At 38.2% G+C, this 17,607-nt stretch overlaps 1 protein-coding gene across 2 annotated transcripts in view; it reads left to right on the forward strand.

Moving 5' to 3' along the window:
* The window catches only part of LOC139116436 (proline-rich protein 5-like), a 56,622-nt gene that overhangs the window by 8,717 nt on the left and 30,298 nt on the right, over positions 1-17,607 (forward strand). The gene's annotated exons all lie outside the window — the stretch shown is intronic.

Consider the following 17,607-nt stretch of genomic DNA (forward strand, 5'->3'; position numbering starts at 1 on the left):
TCGGCAATTTATAGCGAATTCCTGCTCATTGTTAAGATAAGAAACATTTATTATAGAGTTACACAGCTCTTTGACACCCTTTTTCGCACGACAACGGTTAGTCTTATTGTCGTTTCGCGATAAATCATGCAATGTACTATTAGCATAGTTTCCGTCATAACAAGTACATATGTAACACTCTAGAGGGGCCAAAGTTGGCCGTAAATTTTGTAGTACTCGGAAGTAAAGTGCATTGTATTAAAGGGTGATCTCTTTATCAAAGACCAATCCAGCCCGACTTTTCTTTGTGGCCCATACAATCAAAACATTGCATTGCAGCTCATAACAATGTCAAAAGGTGAACCCCTTACAAGGAAACTGTCACATTGTGGATCATATTGAAATACTACTGTGACCACAAAGTATTTTCTGGTCGGCATGTAAGAGATACGTAATTAATCATTCGTACGCTACCGTGTGAGGGCAGTGTTCATGTTCAGGCAGACGACACATTAATGGTGGTATGGTCACAAGCCTTCAAATCGCTGAATTACTTTTTTTCTAGATTAAACTTTATAACGTATACGCAGGCGCATTGCAAAAAGTTCATGTACATTAAACTTTACCAGTACTAGTGATCCTTATGGCTCCAAATGAGGGATTGCTGGGGTTTCAACATTAAGGAGCTTAAGCTTAATGAGCAGAGAGATTGGTTGGAGAGGTTTGACCACTTCCTCAATTTGCTCTCAGCAACCACTGTCAAATGAACACATCAACCATAAAAAAACAGTATCAGAAAGATATATCTTTGTAGAACTGAGAAATCAAACCATAAAATGCATAACTACTCCATGCCCTTGTATTTTTTGTTTATGTTTAATAGACAATCTTGTCCCGACTGAAAAATTTTGTGAAATAAACAAACACACACACAAACAAACAGACAAACAGATAAGCAACAAACAAACAATAGACAAACAAACACAAAACAAAAAATATCAAACAGAACAAACATACAACGTATATAAGGCTGTTGTCCTGGAGTCTTTAGTATGGAATGGAGTCTTTTGTATGCGTGAACGGCACTGGAAAAGTGACCAGACAGAAGTGATAAAATTATTTGTTCGCGTCCGCGCGAGTAGGTTTTAGGCGTTCTTCAGAAAAGACAGACAAAAAACAAACAAACAAAACAAAACAGATATACGATGTGTTTGAATAGGACTTTACTGTGCAGCTGTTCTGCCTACAACATCTTTGTTTACAAATATTGTAATATGTTCTCAAAATTCCTGCATGTTTGCTGAATGTCACACTGAGTCACTGTGCACATTATGGCGGTGAAAAAGAATAATTCGCTTTGAGTCTTGAATTGGCAGTCATGTTTCACAGCAACAATCAAATAAACAAAACACTTGCGTGTGTTAAAACTTTCTCTCTGTGAGTTACCTTTCAAACGTTTGATTGGACTCATAACACAAAAATTAATCACGTTGGCCAAAAGCCTTTAAAGCAGTCACAGACAAAGAAAAAAATTCTCCTTGTGAAGCGAGCGAGTGACCTCCACAATTGTTTAATGGAGAAGTTCACATCAGTCGTGACACAAACAGAGGATTCATTGTACACTGAGACTAATATAATCCTGGCCTGACCAAAAAGGGCTATCTATCTGTCTGACCTCTCCACCACGATAAGCATTTTTACATTCCATTGTATTTATTTTTTACAAACCACACCAACCGCATGTAATAGTTGTAACAGTATGGGTTTAATTTCTGATAACCTTTTCATTATCTTTGTCTTCAGATGAGTACATTTTCGTATCAAAATACAAAGTATTGGCTTTGTCTATGCCAGGTATTGTGTGCAATTTTATATGATAACACCGATAAACGAGTTCTATAGCCAGGGTTGAAGTAGTGTGTCAATAATATGGTTTGATGCACACCACGGTCCCTGGAGTTTGTATTCACATACAGACTGACGGTGCACTGACGAGTTGAGCACTGAAGACACGGTATGGTGTTTAGAGAGTTATCAGGATCTATATTGTACCAGTGAAGAAACCTATAAATACATAAAAGATTACAGTCTTTGATGTTTTACTTTAGGTAGCATACGGTGCCCTTCCCTGATAATTTGTAGTTACTTGAGATGAGTTTAAATTTTACTTCGTGACCATTTGTCCATTCGCTGTCTATAATATTTACAAACAAGCTTGGTCATACAATGTAAATAAATTGAATTTAACTTCTCACTTACTGTCCATTATCCAGTTACAATCGTTTTATCTTGAATCTTTTGCGGAACCGCTTTGTAAGTTTCGAAGAGAAAAATCAAGGTGAACAGTGTAAGCGATATTGACCACAACACTGTGTTTCAAAAACAAGGGTTTAAATATAGAAGATGGAAGCTTTCATCGTGTATATCAACTTCCTCGTCGCCGTTTCGTGGTGGGCTCATCAGCTAAATGTGGAGTTCATGTATCGTTATCGCTCGATGATAAAGTATTCCGGTGCCTTCGTTAACGGTACTGCCATCGTTTCATGGTGTTCCCTGGAGACCTGGCCATTGTGATGGCGCAGTTCTTCAACGTCGGACAGCCACTTCCGTGTCCGTTGAATACCATTGTCACTGACAGCAGTAGCCATTATGCGTCCCTGTATAATGAGGCCTGCAATTTTACGTCAAACTCCCCTTTTTAAATGCAGGACAGTGAGCATGCATGAGACGCAAAGTTTTTTATGATCTTAGCCTTTGGCGTTTCAAAGGCACGGATAAAATTTATAGTATCGCTTGAGCAAATTGTAATTTTTACGGAACCGCCTGTTAACGTAATTTGAATTATTTGTGATTATTTTAGTATGTTTGTATTGTTTTTAAAATACAGTAATTTATGTTCAACTATCAAACCATGCAGAAATGCCTGGCCTGGCGTTGAACTTGTCAATATAGCTTGTATAAGTGTAAGCCCAATGTTACTACTAAATGTAGTCCACATTGGAATGCATTTGTCAACGATAAAACCGCACTAAACTTTGTACACAACGCGGTGGTTTTACGAAGTTACGTTATATTTCTTTATACTATAGGAACACATTTTCCAACACAATATAACAATGACGGCATACAGACGTGGTGGTCTCTGTGTCCTCAAAAGACAAATTGATTTTGGCGATTAACATTTTTCAGCAATGTCAATGCATATAGAAATCGCAAGCAAGCAAGCGATAAAAACAGACAAACAAATAAATAAACAAGAAACAAACAAACAAATATGCAGAGAAAATATAGGAATAGCTGTAACAAACTCATGATCAATGTCATCAAAAAACGTCTAACTTTTTATGCACAATCGAGACGGTCAAATCTAATTGCCTTGAGAGACTTTCTTACCAGTGCGTTTAACCAGGCAGCGAACAGAACAATATATACTATTATATCATACCAGTATGCACTCGCTATAGCTCGAGCATATATGTCGGGAACTGGCCAATATCTCGTGGTATACCGTCGCGGGGTGTGCTTTATTGCTTAGGGATAAAACTTATGGCCCCTTCCTGGTGACAAAATGTATAAATATTAGCTCATTAGACCGCCAACTAGTGGACATTACTCGTTTACTGTGGAAACCGAGGTATGTTGACTATAGAAATTCACCTGCCCATCTAAGCAATGTCACTCCCTGGACATTATTTGCTTATTTTATTCAGTACCCAGTAAATAACTAGCAATAAACCAGGCCTTGATTGACAAGAAAGCCATCTCGCTTACCATCTAGGTGTAAGGCCTTTGCGCGCACAAGGGAAACGTCAAATAATGCTTTCATGTTGTACGCCTCTCTTGTCCTCGGCTTGGTCATGATTGAATGTAACTTAAATTTGATGACGTCACTGTGAAGTCATCCGTATATGGATGGCGAGGTGGAAAAATCCCCAACCTTGTTAATCGAACTTACACTTAAAACAGGAAGCAATATGATCTTTCTCAGACAGCTCTAAGCCTACATCCGTCAAGTAATGATCTGCAAGCAAGCTGTTTGCCCCGAATGTGTGCGAGAAGTATTGTGTCGTACATATAGCATGCACAGATGAATGTTTCTGAAACATGTTTATATAGATCGGTAATGTGGAAGTTCACAACTATTTAATGATGTAAGCATTGTATTTATATTTTTAAGGGTTTGGTTTCCTCCTAACACGACTTCTGTATTTTGTGAAGCTTGATCACGTCATTTCAAACAATTCCATCAATTCCCCTGCGACCTCTCGTGACCTCTTCACACATCGTTGCCTGCGTGAATAACATTGATAATCACGATGGTCGTGGCCAGTTATTCTTTTGAAGGAACATGCGAACAAAAGGTGTTACCGCTGTCGAATACTTAGCTCATTTGACCTTTCCGATCGACTTCAAAAGAGTTTTCTGAAAAACGAGAAGCCGGCGAACCGGTCACGTGACTTTCTCTCCGCAAAGTGAGTCGCCTCAGGGTTTACAATATACTGTGTCGGACGCGGAAGTTCACAACAAATTCGCACCGGTTGCCAGTTGCGCTGGACGGTAGGACAACTTTCGTGGAACGACAAACAGCTTTAAAACGATGAAAGAACTTGGAAATTCCGTCCAAGGAAGGTGACTAACTTGAATGAGAGCGGTTTGTATCGTAACCGTTAGGAAGAGTGGAATTCATTTTCGTAAGCGTGTCCCGGTAGCTACGAAGACGCCGGTCATACAGAAGTGATAGCTGGTATGCAAACAGGCGCAAAGTTTGCCGTGTCCTCGAGAATGATGTTTCGCTGTTTACCCGTTCTGTTTTTGGTTTTGCCTGCCTGTTCGACAGTGCACGTCGTAAATGAGAGAGTAGTCGAGGGTGAAAGCCTTGCCATTGAGTGCCGCGTCGAAGCCGAGGGTAACTACACCATTGTGTGGTATAAAGACGGCGACATCATCTGCGTACATGATAACACTATTGGTTTAGTGTACGGGGATTCCGACGTCGCCGAGAGGACGGGTTTCGGGGAAGACGGAGTATACGACCTTTACATCGCAGTGGTTCGTCTCCGCCACGCTGGTGAGTATCGCTGTGTATTCGACAATATGACCACTGATATCAATATCACCAAAGCAGAAGTTGTTGTTATCGAAAAAGATAGTTATCCGTACTGCGGGATATTTCAAACAAGCGACGACAACGTCATGTTAAACGAAACGCTGGCAGCGGGGACTAACATCACCCTATCGTGTATTTCCGTATTAACAACGGACGTCAAACTGGTTTTGAAAGAGACGACAGAAGACTCAGAATTGAGCGTTGAAGACTGGAATGATGTACATGTTGCGCTTGAACTCGAAGCAAAGGATGATGGGAGGGAATTCCTGTGCGAGACGCACTCATCGAGAGAGACATACCAGTGCGACATCGGCCCGCTCAACGTGCAGTACCGACCTGCCGTCTCGATACGACAGCTCCGCGACGTTGACGGAGGCGGCGAACTTATCATCTGCAGAGCCGATGCCAATCCTCAACCGCGGAACTTCTCTTGGTCGTACAACAACTCGACCTTGGACGAGGCTCTGAAAGACAGGCACACGATCGAACGTTTCGAAGATGTGGAATTAGTTCACATTTCCAACACAAAGAGCGATGACAGCGGGGCACGAATAAAATGCGAAGTACTCAACGACATTGGTGTTGGAGCAAATGAGTTGATTTTTCAAATCGAAACGGATGATGAAAGCATCTTCGAGAAATACAAGTGGGCGATTATAGGCAGCGCCATAGTGGTCTTCCTGGTGGTCCAAATAATCATCGTGGTCGCGTGTTGCAAGGTATGCACGTGCGGACGGAAAAAAGACGATGGAAAGGGTATCGATGTCTATGCTGAAGTGGAGCTCACCAGAAAAGAAAAAGTTCGATCAAATGTATACACAGATAAAACTACCCACGGACTGAGTAATGATCTCGCGATAGAGAGCATCAAGCCAGTAGACACTGATTCCGAAGCGCCATCGCGAAAAAGTAGTACGTACGCCGAACTACCAGCAGACCAGCCGTACGAATTAGCACAGAGGCCGTCATACCTCGGTCTGGATGACGATAATGTTTACAAGTCCCCGCGCATGAGCGGAGTTCTTGCACCCATACACGGAGGCGATGGCGACAACTTCGGAGAGAAATGCGATTCTCCGACCAGTTACATGTCCTACCATCCTCAAGACAACAACAATGACGACGACAGGTTCTACTTGGATATGCACGGGAACGAGGCTGCCAAAGCAGCCGCATTCACAAATGAAACATTAGACACAGACTACGAAAAGTTTGCCTTTGCATCGCCCTCTAACATTGCTCAGGGATCACATGACCCGCATGAAGAAGGACAATATCTGAGTATGTCAGCGGATAACGCTTTCAGTACGGAAGTTGATAATCTATACGACAGACTCCCAAAGGATCTACAGTTGTCACAAAAAGAAGTTATCTAACAATACTAACGAGCGAGAATATTCAGACAAATCCAATCCAAGCGAATTATAGAGACAATGACTGCTAATAATTATTCATGTTTTTATTTCTTTCATGTTGTGAATGAGTCTGAATACTTGTTCGAATCGGAGACTGGAATAACTATCGTGTAACTCAGTGTCGTTGATATGTAACGACAATTTATAACAATACAATGATTTATTACCTAGTGTGTTAGGTTTGCCTTACTGTAATCACATAGTCAGCAATAACTTGTGGCAATAGGTAACATGACATTTTTCTAGAAAATATATATATATATATATATATATATATATATATATATATATATATATATATATATATATATATATAATATATATATATATATATATATATATATATTCTGGAAAATTTTATTTGTTACTTAAGTTTCATGCGTCCTGCAATCCTCACATTGAAGACCTAAGGATTGCTGGATTCATGAAACTTAAGTAATATATATTATTACTTTAAGTAATTTGTGAGTTAAAGTCTATCTATCTATCTATCTATCTATCTATCTATCTATCTATCTATCTATCTATCTATCTATCTATCTATCTATCTATCTATCTATCTATCTATCTATCTATCTATCTATCTATCTATCTATCTATCTCTAGATAAATATACAGCTTCAGTAATTTTTGGTCGCAAGGACAATATTTCTAACAATGTCACAATTTCGAAGTATTCACAGTAGAATGCGCCTCGAGGACAGATATTCTGCTCTCCAAAATTTGTAGAATACTTTCTGGTATGGTACTCATGTGAACTCATTTTGAAGCTTGTGGATTAAATGAACGCTTGTCTTGTCTTTCTGAAAATTGTACATATAAATTTTCATATAGAGTTTACACAGAGATGGCGGCCATTTTAAATATCGAATATTATCAAATTTCGGGTTCTAGTGTCAACATCTGCATTTATGAAATAGAATGGTTTAAGTTTCTCAGGAGGAAATTTTAAACAAAGATTTTTGGCAAAAGTTTCAATCTGCAAATGGGGAAACAAGCCAGCAACGGAAAAATAACGTAATTTTTGAAAGCTCTGTATCGTTATATCTTCAACTGGTGAAATTCATGATGGCATGCGTTCGCAGGGAATGAAATGTTGGTTGTAATGTTGTGTTTTTAGGCTTGTAGACAACCATTTGTATAGATTTGAATGCCTATACAAACACAATCGCATATATGAGTTGTGTACGTACTTAAGTATTTAAATTGACATACTTGCAGATTTACTTGGAGAGAGACACCTCATTAACATACTCGATTCGTCTTGAATGTATACCAAACGCTGTTGTATAGAATGTAAACATGTTAAGCAAAGGTACTGGCACTGGCTATGTGGAATATTTGTCCGCAAACCGTGCAAGAACCGTTTGACACAAACCTAGTTTCAAATGAGTCTTTCTCATGTTAACCCTTTGAGTGCTGTAATAATTTCCCACCAACATTTTAGTGCAACATTTTTACCAACTTTTATGAATGTTTCTGTAATTTTTTGATAATTTTGGACCAAGTGGACATAACATTTCATTGGCTACAGTTTGTTATCAAAATTTTGACAAAAATCTGAAAAAAGTTGACTTGAGTATATTTTCTAAATGTGACAAAAATTGACTTTGGCGCTCAAAGGGTTAATATAAAAGAAATAAAACATCATGTTCTCTGTTGATGTGAAAGCGCAGAGTGCCGGGCTCGACAGAAGAAGTGGGAACTCGTGACCCACTTATCGCGCGAGAAAATCTGTGACACCTGCCTCAGGTAATTATGACAACCTTACGAGTTGAATCAAATAAACAATAACATGAACTAAACGGACATATCCATTGAATATAAAGGGTTTAACATCATTGAGGATGTGAGGATGTGCGATCGGTAAAGTTGATACTTATGTAATTTTTGCACAAGTTAGTATTTTGATTACCCCTTTTTAAGTTTGTAAAAAAACTAAAGTAACAAAAATGCTGCAGTTCATATCGTTGATGTAGTACAAGTCCTTTGATTTTAGCAGATTGTTAGAAATGTAAAATTGGCTTCAAGGTTTAAAGAATTTTCTGTAAAACTAAACCACTGACACTGTAATTATACCTGTGGATAAAGCTACAAGCACGATTTCATGAAAATGACAACTGTCACGCAGTAGTCACGGACAGGTGTTCTTGTGCGCATGCGTCTCAGGTAAACATTCATTGGTCAGCTTAAAGTGTCATGTTTTTCACAATGGTAAATTTTCGGGCAACATTCACAAAAAGCAGCGATATTTGCATATCGCACTGGAGAAATCTCGATTTATTTTCAAGGTGATGTCAAAGTTTAGCGGATCAGTCTGATTAAGGTAGTCGGAGCCTCGGGGACAGATATTCGAACTCTCAATTTGTTTTGTAATACTGTAAATTTGGTATACCACTCGTGAAGGCTCATGTGAAGCCCATGGTCTAAGTAAAGTTTTGACCGGCATTTTGTTGTGAGAATTGAAAATGTAATTCTTTCCAACAGAGTTATCATCGAAATTGCGGGTTTTTTAAATTTTAAGAGTCGATAAATATTGGGTAATGTGTTTCTCTAGTTCCAAGATGATCCACGATGACCCCTGACTGCTAAACTAGATTTCGAACGATTTAACGTTTCCCACTGGAAAGCTCGAGCTTGAGCTAAAGGTTCAGCCTCTCAATTTCAAGGCCCGTTCTACCTTAAACATACCTCGATTACTTGACCCAGCCTCTCGACAGAGGGGAAGTTTTATAGATAAACAACATTATAGGGAAAATGCTGGTGACGTGTTATTGGTACGCTTGTTCAAGCCTGCTGACTCGGAGGAATGTGGAATGTAGGCCGTGTTGTGCAGGAACCCTGGATAGATTTTATTTTGCCAAAACGAGGCCACAAACGAGCTAGCGATTGCAGGTGCAGAGTAACTTAAAAATCTTAATCCCTTGTAAATAATGATAGAATGTATATTCATCATTTTCAGCTAACAAGTTCCCGTGTTGATCAAGTTATAATAATAATAAAATATAAGCGATAAACAAAGTTTCATCAAAACGCCATATCATAAACTGAGAGCAAACAATTTATGCATATGTCCCTCAAATAAACCGGTCAACTTCCTAGTATTTCATCACGATTTCGGGATTTGAAGTTTGGACTTTGTGCAGTTTAATATGAAGGAACAGAGACACACTCAAACTCTAATCCGTTCTTTTATGAACTGGAACCCGCCATATAAAACTGGAATTATAGGAAATATGTTTACTTAAACAAAAAAAAAAAAAACCCAAAAAAACCCCCCGCGTGAGTCAGGAAAACAGCGGTTAAGTTTCAGTACCTTCTGAGTTTTGACAATGTCGTTGATATGTGTGTGCACGAAAACCATGTACACAACGTGCCTGAAAAGGGAAAGTGGGCTTACCGTGACGTTGAACTAACAGGCAGACAATGTAATTTGGTTCACGACACCAGATTTTTCTCAAATTTGCGTTTGTTGTTTCAAAACCCCGTGTCCGAAACACATTATCTTTGCAGGACCTAGGGAAATCATTGCATTTCTGTACTTAACCATGCGTTGCACTATAAAATGTCAAATCCATACGTTAATTAGGGTAACGCGTCCTTGAAGGCACATCTTTAAATTTCTTCACAGGTTTTGCGTAATCTACCCGGAAAGTCGGAGTGATGGAATGTCTTGACTAACTTCACTGCGTGTTACAGGCTTTAATACATTGATCCTTTGCTCTCACGACTCTGTTTTAAATAAGAAGGCAACTTTAAACAAGGACACCACCTTTATTGGAAACTATATGACACAGATTGATTTCGAGTATCGGTCGAGTGTGTGCGTTATCAGTTTTATCATGTGCATATTTCGACAGTACGTCACGCGTTTTCAAAGATATTAGCTCTACAGTAGTGTCGGCCAACAAGCTGATATTGTCTATATTTGGACACAAAGCGTACCATGAACTATTTACATAAGTTAATTCACCGGCAACCATTGAAATTGATTTACATATTTCACAAGGTCGCGGTCTACCTGTAGGCTTGTACTCAGCACAGACCGGTGCTGTAACCTGTCACAGACGCTCCCATAGGGAAGTTGAGCGTTGTTTTAAAATTCAGTTCAATAAAACTGCTCGATTTTTTCACTTTTTTATATACAGCGTTGCATAAAGAAAAGTTTGATAGTGCAATTCACGTCCCGTTTAGCCTCATCTACTCTATTGTCACGTTCACAAATTATCGAAAAACAATGCGTCGTGTTTACATCTACCACATATTTGACCTGTTATTTGAATAGTTTTCATCATATGTTCCGTCTGTTCATCATCGTACGTGACTATCTATTGCACAGTCCTATAAACTTTAGATGTAGCTAAAGTTCGCAGTTGCAATCGTTGATATGTAATTCTAGGAGCTTTCACTGTAAAATTGGAGGAGAGAACATATCACTCAACAAGTTTTGTCAAAATTTGCGGATAAAATTATTTTGCATGATAATTATAAAAGATATGTGACGTCTTGAGTCAGATTCGTATTTGAGATCAAAATTTCAAATTTCACACTCACTTAATTAATGCCATGTCGTGTATTCGCAGACAACGGTATTGAATATCTGTTCAACGATGTAAATCGAATAGTAATAATAATAATAATTACGAAAATACTACACGAGATGCACGAGGACATTGGCGCACCGTATCGCCCAATGCCGCGAACTTCAAGCTGAGGGCATATCCTTTGCGGTATTTTCGTGATATTTTTAGTATATGTATCTTACATTCGTGACTGGGGCATCAAATTGGCCTAGTATTGACCTATTTCGTGCAATTTCTACAATTTTTCTCCCGAATTACACCGCAAGTGTGGAACGCTATCTTGAATTCGCTCTTGGATATCCTGTGCACGACACCATAAAAATCACGAGACACATTCTGGCACTCGTCCCTGCAACGGGCCCCTTGAAACCTTTCAACAGTAAACACGCAGACACAGCCGCAAGGGTTAGGCGCCTGGAAACCGCGAATAATGTTACGAAACGAGCGTTCCGTATACGACTTTTTAGCTCATGCCGAATTCTAGTTCTCTATGGTAGCTGTATCATTATGAAAAATAATTTTTACCTTATAAGCATATCCTATGTGACAACACGTGCTGTGATTAATTTAGCTGTGACAATTACTTCTGAGATATTCTGAAAAAATTTTTGAGATAAAATTGTTTTCACAGTTTAAAGGGTCAGCAACTCTAACTTTTGCTGATTTTTTTTCACTATTTTTGTTTTAAATGTCAACCATCATTCCTTGTTCTACTACCAAAGCACGTTGAGTAGTAGGTGGTCTTTATTCTGTATTTCCAGGCCATCGGCCCAATATACAAACATAACTCAGATAACATTATTGAATGACAGGAAAAGAAGAAAAACAACAATTCTTGCGGAAAACAAATATATTTTACATTTCGATATCTTTTCTGCATATCATAGCATGAAATGTAAAGGCTGCTAATCTCTGTAATAAATCAGTATTACTCGAAGACATCAAATCTACAAATTTCCTTTCTGATGGTGATGTGAAATAAAAAGCTGGTAAATATTTACTTCTTAAAGTATCAAAAAATGGACAAATCAAAACAAAATGATACTCATTTTCAATCTCATTTCTTTCACATAGTACACAAATTCTGTCTGTTCTATCAATATTTAGTTTTCTGTCTGTTTCTATTTTTAAATAATGAGAAGAGCACCTTAATCGTGCCAACATTTTCATATGCGTATGAACTTTAACAGCTGAAAGGTATTTTTCTGGAACAAGTAATGTCTTAAATTCTCTGTAAGCTGAAAGTTTATCAATTGTACAAATTTGGCTTAACCAATTACAATACAAAAAATATTTAAGATTTTCCACAAATAAATTTAAAAAATATTTCTCATTAACTATTTCTTGTCGTTCCCACACATCTTGGAGATTACATTGAAAGAAAATATTTTTAATGAAAGCACGTTGAGATACATAGTATTAAGCAGCCTGTACATGTGTAAACTGCATTGTTATTGTTGACAAGGGAATTCTGGTCCGGGACTAGAATCCAGAAGTGAACAGCAACAGTGCATTTAACAAATATTGACGCTATGTCGACAAGTTCAATAAAAGACGTTTCAACATGGAAGTAGAACAAGGACTTGCGATTGACATACAAAAATTGTCAAAAAATCACCAAAAGTTAGCGTTACTGGCCATTTAATATCAGAGAGACCATCTCAGACTTTTTTGTACTTCCTGAGGCACGACAGTATCACTGCGTTCAAGTCACGTTTATCATGACAGTTTATCGTGTCGGTACAGCTTATCATAACCGTGACGATAATGGGATATCTAGGCACGTCACGAGGTACATGTTGATATCATGCTTGTAAATATAGAAATAACGGGCGACGCGCTGACCATGAACGTTTTATTTATGGGCAAGGGTGAGAGGAAAGCCATAAATTAACGGGCGAGGCTTGTCGAGCCCGTTAATTTTGGCTTTCCTCGAGCCCGCGCCAATAAATAAACGTTAATGGTCAGCGCGGAGTCTGTTATTCCATTATATTATCAACGAAACACAAAAAACGTCAAAATTTACGAAAAATTCCCACGCGAACGACAACAGGGCCGCAGAACTTGTCAGTGAGTAGTGCCCGCGCTGAAAAAATTTTGCAAATCCGAAGATTTTTTCAAAAAAGTGTCTAAACTTGGCCCACCACAAGTGTTCCATTTTATTTTGTGTTTGATCACGAAGTATGTACAAATTACAATTTACGTTTTAGCTGAAAAGTGACGATATGTTTACAATATTATTCATATTCAAGGGCACATAAACGAACCCTTATTGCATATTTGTGGTCGGTCACATGGTTCAGGTCGACCAATTAAAATAAACGGACAGGGCATGGTAATATATGTCATAATCATTGATTTATTAATTGATCTATTGGTTGCAAACAACTTATCTTTCTTTCATATTTGGCAATTAGGCTAAACAGTCTTCATTTACTCGCTTATTTTAACTAGTTTAATCCGAGTTTGTTTGATTTATATTACTATGTAAATTTGATTTCAGTAGCTGTTTTTGTCCACTACGGGTGCCGTATTTAGAAGTATGAGATCGATAAAAATTGTGGAAAAAGTGTATCGCACTTTTCCCTTCTACTACAAGATCTTCATGAAATGGAAGAAGACTATGACTTTACACTAAGAAAATGTACACTGGGGATGTGGTTTTCTATATTCTATTGGAGGAGGTGCATCTACAAATTTAAAGATTTTTTTTTATTTATTTGTAAACGAATTATCTTGTCTTTCCTAATATTACGCATTCAGCATCGGAAATTGAAATCACGCAAGCCAGGATGGAAGGCGCAGCCAGGTCGTTTGAAGGATGGCGTTAATTTTGCCAACGTACCGTAGATGGCGCTGCCCACATGCTAAGCGTGGCCGGTGGGCTCTGAGATATATCATTCCTTTTTTTAGTGAAGCTTCATTAATATTTCGTTATGCAGACCTCTCAAGGTGGTATGTGCCTCGAAAATGAAGACTTAAACTTTTACTCGAACTTTCCTCAAGGAACCTTGAAGTTCAACTATTCTCTTTCAAAATCACGAATAAAAATTCGGGGGTGTCATTGTGAATTTTTTGTTCTAGAAAAACAAATTATCCGAGATTTACCGATATTTCAAATTCAAAATGACCGCTATGCCTGAGTTAATTCTATGAAGAAAAACACCAATATATCGCAATGTGACGTTCATTTGCAACATCTTCAAGTATGGCAGTCAGAATCTCAACCAGTGTTTCTCATCATGTCAGAAGAAAAGGGGAAGGTTGGGGGGTCACCGCGTATGTCAAAACCAAGGAACATTATGTGCATACTCTTCCAACGACCACACGCAGTGCCTTGCAGTGGTACGTACGGACCACCGAGTAGTGAGACAATGCATACAGCGGGCCCCCCCCCCCAATTATTAGTCACAATGCGACCGGTTATGACGCTACGCTATGTGCTATAAGTTGTCGAGTGTCCATCAGAAAAGGAATTTTCAATATTCTGTGCAAAACAAAAATAAAGCAATTTACATACACTGTTTATATACATCGTCATGAAACCGTCCGAATCAACGTGACGCCAAGATTTTGCGTCGATTTGGATGGAAATATTTCTGTCGCGCCAACCTATTGACTGGCCAGGTAATTTGTAAATATCTTTCTTAAATTGTTCCGAAAAAACCTCTGTTTTGTCACCATTCAATACTGTCATCGACGTACATCGCTGTAAGTCCTCCACATATAATTTAATAACTACGTCAGGCCATCATGGCTTTTACAGACTGAATAGAATCCAGAATTATCCGCGTCCACACCGTGCATGAAAAGATACACGTATGTATATAGGTGTTGTATATATCGTAAATATTATCCTTATGCCATAGAAGATGACTTTGATCTATAAAGTATGAACAATCTCTGAGAATTCGATGAAAATTTATTTCATTTAGATTTTAATATATCGATCTATCGTTTGCTTTTCAGGGTGGAAGTGATGAACATGGGGTAGCGCCCTCAGTGGCGAAATTGTTGAAATGTATACGCCGATTCGTTCGTTTTCTTAAGGGTGAATGACATTTATATAATTAGCCATGGACGTGTTCAGTATAAACGAACGAAGACGTACAACAAGAAAAGATTGAATAGTATAAACCGAATGTAAAATATAATGAGGCAAAACAGACTGAACGAATACAGGAAAACAACAACAAAACGGCATAAACTAGGTCAATTATTTAGGCAAGTAATTAATTAACGCCAATATACTAGTATTCAAGCATACTTGTTTGGTTATGATTACGAAAGTTGCTTACCATCTCGTCTCCTTATAATTGACTGAAAGGCTGTGTTAGTAATGACGTCAATGATGACAAGTTGAAAGCCATCAACAGGAATTAATCAAATAGAAATCACGTTGTTTCTGCGTTGAAATCAACAAGTTATTCTAGTCTGAATCTCTACATGACGTTTTTCATTTAACGCGCTTTCAGCTGTATTTTGGCGAGGAAATGTATGTGTGTATGTATGTATGTATGTATGTATGTATGTATGTATGTATGTATGTATGTATGTATGTATGTATGTATGTATGTATGTATGTATGTATGTATGTATGTATGTATGTATGTATGTATGTCTGTCTGTGTGTCTGTATGTATGTATGTATGTATGTGTATGTATGTATGTATGTATGTATGTATGTATGTATGTATGTATGTCTGTATGTATGTATGTATGTATGTATGTATGTATGTATGTATGTATGTATGTATGTATGTATGTAGGTATGTATGTATGTATGTATGTATGTATGTATGTATGTATGTATCTATGTATGTTATGTATGTATCTATGTATGTATCTATGTGTCTATGTATGTATCTATATATCGTTGACAATACTGAGACGAGGAGAGGTATCTTTCCCTCATCGTGAAAATCAGTGACGCATAGAATGATGACGTTGATGATGATGGTGACAGTGCTTGCCACTACTATGAAGACAAGGATGGCTATTGTGAACAGACTGAATTCGATAATGACGTTTAGGTGCCTGGCTTGTATCCATGATGATCATGATATTTTTGTCTTAATGCGGCATCAAAAGAGAACTTTAATTGCTTAGAAAACTATAGAATCCACTAATCCTTACTTGCACAACCGGTTTTACGGTAGAACGCGCCTTGGGGACAGATAGTCGGACTCCAAAACCTTCCACATGCAATTGTGGGGGCTCATTTTGAAGCAGTGAGGTAAATAAAATTAACCGGCTTAGTTTTATGAAAATCGGGAATTTATTCCCCCTATAGAGCTGACACGAGAATGGCAGCCACTTTTGAATTTCTGATACCTTAAATATTTAATATTGGGTACTTTTTTCTCGAGTATAAAATTTGCATGGTGACCCCTGATTTTTATTTTTTGAGTTTGAAAGAGAATGGTTTAATGTTCACTTAAGGAAAATTTGAGCAAAATTTTATGTCTTTTAATTTCCTAATTTTAGTACATCCTTGACTCAACGGAGGATTTGAAGTTCGATACCGTTCAAATGAAATCAAAATAGATAGGCAGATTTTAGTTGATCGATAGACCGATAGACATGTATAGATAGAGAGAGAAAGGTTATAGGTAAACAGAGGGAAGGTATATATGAAGATAGACAAACTCAGTATATCAGGTAGACTGACATACAGACGGCCAGATATATTGCTATGTGAGTAAATAAACAAATAAATAAACAAAGGAATATCACTTTTTATACATCGCATGTACGGCTGAAATAATCGCAACCAGTTTATCATGTTCAGTTCGGCAACCGACTGCATGCCACTAAATTGTCGCGTTGACCTACTCTCCTTTCACAACTCTTCATTGTTAGGTGACCAAAATCCACTTTGGAGTGTCTGGTTGTATTGACCTGAGAAGAATTAACGGCAAGTACCTCACGGGAAGGGCAAAATGGCGATTTACTTAGCGGGTTTTGACACTCTGATTTGTGGATAATCTCTCAAAAAGCGCCCGCAGCCATACTCCATGATAGCCAAGCTCTCCAGTGACCCACACCGACCGCATGCCCTGATCTATGACACTTTTTTTACAGTACTCCTAGTATTTGCACCCCGCTCCGCCGCAGGTGTACTCAATAACAGCGTAAACTTGTAATAGTTCAAATGGCAGTATTAATTATGTATGGAGTATTTGTCAGTGGAGGCAATTTGCAGTCATGAGTTTTGTTAACGCAACCACTCAAGAGCGAGTGAAGTGCAAATAAAGGACGTTCCAAATGGCTCCGATTCAATTTACTCATGTCAAACACCGACGTCAATCCACAATGATTACAAAATCGCATTCTTTGTCAGCTTGTATATGTTAAGACGGCTAAAAAATCACAAGAGACTGAAGGAAGACATTGAGCGCAGTATACAGTGGCACAAAGGCACTTTGTATGTATGTGCAGCGGGCAATGGTATGGAACGTCGTGTTTTGAGCGGGAAAACGCACACGATAAAAAACCGCACTGCTTGCTTTCTTGATATAGT

This window comes from Ptychodera flava, chromosome 2 (assembly GCF_041260155.1).
Source record: "Ptychodera flava strain L36383 chromosome 2, AS_Pfla_20210202, whole genome shotgun sequence".
Lineage (NCBI taxonomy): Eukaryota > Metazoa > Hemichordata > Enteropneusta > Ptychoderidae > Ptychodera > Ptychodera flava.